The 4,481-nt window shown below is 35.8% G+C and overlaps 1 protein-coding gene across 1 annotated transcript in view; it reads left to right on the top strand.

The window, feature by feature from the left end:
- The first annotated feature begins 366 nt into the window (after nt 1-366).
- LOC133633927 (high affinity choline transporter 1-like) overlaps nt 367-4,481 on the top strand; it is a 49,306-nt gene continuing 45,191 nt past the window's right edge. The window contains exon 1 of the mRNA XM_062026743.1: nt 367-644. The gene's annotated coding sequence lies outside the window, so the exon portion shown is untranslated. The remainder of the gene's footprint in view (nt 645-4,481) is intronic.

The following is a 4,481-nucleotide window of genomic DNA, read 5'->3' as shown; positions in this document are numbered from 1 at the left end:
ATTCCTCCAATAGTTTTACTCATTCAATTTCTTTCGGAGCAGATTTAAAACCTAAAATCGAGAGACCCACCAAAAATGTGTTGCTTGACCCAATTTAAGGCAAAATCTTGAAAAAAAATATGATGGCCTAAGTGACCAGCAGAGGGGGAGGTTAAGGAGCTGTAGTGTAGTGTCCCTTCACAGCAGGCCCCATATGGATCGCCCACGTGGGTTGGGCCTCCCACTGCATTGAGAAGCCATCTAAATGGCTATTACTCAGGAGCCTTGGAGTAGCCACCAATCAGCTCGCGTTTGACATTTGGCTGCGCCCACTTGGTGAGCTTTAAAATAAAGACTTGGTGCTGCTTCTGGAGAGTTCCATCCTCCCTCATTGACCGCGTCTAATGAGTGAAACCCAACTTTTAAACTCTCCACAGATTTTTGTTGTTGTTGTTTCTACACCTTCTTAAAGACAAAAAAAACATTTGATTTTACTTTTTATTTTGAAGAGAAAAGTAATTGACCAAGCCCATTTTGTTTCCTTGTGTTGCCATAGTCTTTTGGCAGGGTGAGCACCATTCCTGGTGGGTCTACATATTTTATATTTTTTTACCCCCTGAACTGACTTAATCACCTGGTGTATATCACTTTCATCCACGTTTCAGGTAAGTATCATATTGTGTTTGTTGAATTAGCCCCTCATATTTTTAGGTTTTGGTTTGATTGTATGCAGATGTATTGGATGAACTTTAAAGTTAATGGATGCATGTGTACTTGACATTTCTTTTCAAATTGGGATTAGACACATACCTATATGAGCCTAATAGCGTTTTGTGTTATTTTTAACAATCGTTCTAGTGAGTCTCCCCCTGGTGTACATTCGTTGTCTTTGTATTGTCAATTTAGTGCTACTGATGCAGTTGCCTGTAATTTGAATAATGGAGATTACACTGTGCAAATAAAAGGACCAATTTGGAAAAAAACAAAACCTAAATGTATTATTAACTGTATTAGTGGTGTTTGTGTTTTTGTCACAAAAGTGCCATGTTTGTAATTCCTGCAACAAATGTGTTATTTTCATAGCAGTACCCTTTGATGATCTCACTGACACATTGTATTTACCTGGTCCTCTTCATCAATAACATAGTCCCTGAGGTGTTCTACTTGGTTCTGATCCAGTTATTTAATACTTGATGAAAGCTGCTTTAAAAACGATTAGGAGGGAAGAATGAGAGATAATATTATGGATGGTTTGCATATACTGTAATTACTCTCCACTTTCTTAGTGGGTCTTCTGTTTATTCTTTCTAAAAAAAACTATATTGTTCTGTTTAAATTGATATTTGACAGTCCGTCTTTGTAAATATGCATGTACAGAATACAATGAAAGTAAATATTTACATACAATTTGGGTGCTAGTGGATAATAACCTATCAAAAAGCAGGAGATTAAATGGGCGGGGATGGAGAAGTGGTGGGCAGCGGAAAAGTACTGGAAGGCAGCGTAATGGAGACCTGTGGCTAGGGAGGAAGGTATTCATAGACAGTATTAGCTGGGCTCTGCCAAGTCACACGTTTGCACCTGTATCAAAGAACATGCCTTATTTTGACAGATAGTGTCCTCATGTCGAAAGCCGCTCAGGTTACATAGGCGATAAATAAATCCTTTGCCAGTTTGCTGCCAGCCAAACACCACCAAAGGTTACATTGAGCCCTCTGATGCAACGACTTCAAATGTCAGTAGGGGACGTCAAACATGCAGTGTGTTTACTTCAACTGTACATATTTACAATTGGTGTCACTGTGTGGGACGTAAGACCCTAAATCTATCGAGACTCTGTAAAGAACAGTATATCTGCCACCACCCATCTTTATATTTGTATATATTAAAGAGTTAGATTTTTGTCTAATGGCTTGGGATGTTTACATCATTGTCTTTTTGGCACCTTAAAATTAAATGAAAAAAACTCTCGTAAGTGTATGTCATCTTAATGAATGCATATTTCTATTAATAACATCAGTTCCAACCCCGAACTTTCGGCATCTGTTTCCTGCGTTGCTCTGACTCTTGTTGAGTTATGGAAAGTTACCAATTGCTGCGTAAGCAAGTTGCTGATGTAAAGAATGTAAGTCGCTTATGTTAAGAGTGACAGCTCATCACACTGTTATAATGTGATTATTGTTTTAATCATTAAACTATTAATTAATATTAGTTACTCGCTATTCGCTAATAGTAATTAGTAATAGCTGGGTTATTTTCCAGACATGGTTTACAAACGTAACTATTTGGTTTAGTGGTTGAGTTTACTTGGGAACAGCATGTTGTGGTCACTATGCTCTTGCCCTTGCAGCTTTACATTAAATTACATTATCGCATGGTTTTCTATCATTGTTTTTACTCGAATACACAAACATTTTTCCCACTAAGATCAGTTATGATTAATGATATTTGAAATGACTTAATTGTCAAATTTGCATGATGTCATACATACATATACTGTATGTGAGTGTGTGTATGTGTGTATATATATATACACTACCGTTCAAAAGTTTGGGGTCACCCAAACAATTTTGTGGAATAGCCTTCATTTCTAAGAACAAGAATAGACTGTCGAGTTTCAGATGAAAGTTCTCTTTTTCTGGCCATTTTGAGCGTTTAATTGACCCCACAAATGTGACGCTCCAGAAACTCAATCTGCTCAAAGGAAGGTCAGTTTTGTAGCTTCTGTAACGAGCTAAACTGTTTTCAGATATGGGCCTCTATACACCTATGTATAGATTGTACCATTAGAACACTGGAGTGATAGTTGCTGGAAATGGGCCTCTATACACCTATGTAGATATTGCACCAAAAACCAGACATTTGCAGCTAGAATAGTCATTTACCACATTAGCAATGTATAGAGTGTATTTCTTTAAAGTTAAGACTAGTTTAAAGTTATCTTCATTGAAAAGTACAGTGCTTTCCCTTCAAAAGTAAGGACATTCCAATGTGACCCCAAACTTTTGAACGGTAGTGTATATATATATATATATATATAAGTGTGTGTGTGTGTGTGTGTGTGTGTGTGTGTGTGTGTGTGTGTGTGTGTGTGTGTGTGTGTGTGTGTGTGTGTGTGTGTGTGTGGGTGTGTGTGTGTATGACTGCACTTTACACTGCCTGTAAATTTTCTTCATGTATTTATGCTAAGGTGATATTTTTTTTATGCGTAATGAATTAATGTTAACAGCCCTAATATATATATATATATATATATATATATATATATATATATATATATATATATATATATATATATATATATATATATATATATATATATATATATATATACATATATATATATATATATATATATATATATACATATATATATATATATATATATATATATATATATATATATATATATATAATACATATATATATATATATATATATACATATATATATATATATATATATATATATATATATATATATATATATATATATATATATATATATATATATATATATATATATATATATATATATATAAATAATGTGTGTGTGTGTCTTTTTAGTCATAATTAATAAAATAAAGCTTGTTTAAAATGTATAGAGTGTATTTCTTTAAACTTAAGACTAGTTTAAAGTTATCTTCATTGAAAAGTACAGTGCTTTTCCTTCAAAAATAAGGACATTTCAATGTGACCCCAAACTTTTGACCGGTAGTGTATATATATATTTCAAATCCCGGCCGGGTCATACCAAAGACTATAAAAATGGGACCCATTACCTCCCTGCTTGGCACTCAGCATCAAGGGTTGGAATTGGGGGTTAAATTACCAAAAAATGATTCCCGGGCGCGGCTACGCTGCTGCCCACGGCTCCCCTCACCTCTCAGCGGGTGATCAAGGGGATGGGTCAAATGCAGAGGACAAATTTCACCACACCTAGCGTGTGTGTGACAATCATTGGTACTTTAACTTTAACTTTAACTTAATATCAGTGGCGTGCGGTGAGGTTCATGTCAGGTGAGGCACTGACTTCATCACAGTCAGATTTACAAACATATGAACCCTAAAGAGTATCTTATTCACCATTTGATTGGCAGCAGTTAACGGGTTATGTTTAAAAGCTCATACCAGCATTCTTCCCTGCTTGGCACTCAGCATCAAGGGTTGGAATTGGGGTATAAATCACCAAAAATTATTCCCAGGCACGGCGCCGCTGCTCCCCACTGCTCCCCACTGCTCCCCACTGCTCCCCACTGCTCCCCTCACCTCCCAGGGGGTGAACAAGGGGATGGGTCAAATACAGAGGACAAATTTCACCACACCTACACTGTAAAAAAAAAGACATTTGAGAAAACGCAAATTTTCAAGGCAACATGATGCAACAAGATTTTTGCGTTTTCTCAACTTTTGACTACTGCTAAGACACTGTTTTGGTACACTGTAAAAAATAATTATAGTTTTTAAGTTAGTCAGACTCAGAAATAAGGTTTCACTATGTTT

Source organism: Entelurus aequoreus, linkage group LG18 (genome assembly GCF_033978785.1).
Source record: "Entelurus aequoreus isolate RoL-2023_Sb linkage group LG18, RoL_Eaeq_v1.1, whole genome shotgun sequence".
NCBI classification, from domain to species: Eukaryota; Metazoa; Chordata; class Actinopteri; order Syngnathiformes; family Syngnathidae; genus Entelurus; species Entelurus aequoreus.
The sequence above is the reverse complement of the archived record's forward strand: the minus strand, read 5'-3'. Positions and strand labels throughout refer to the sequence as shown.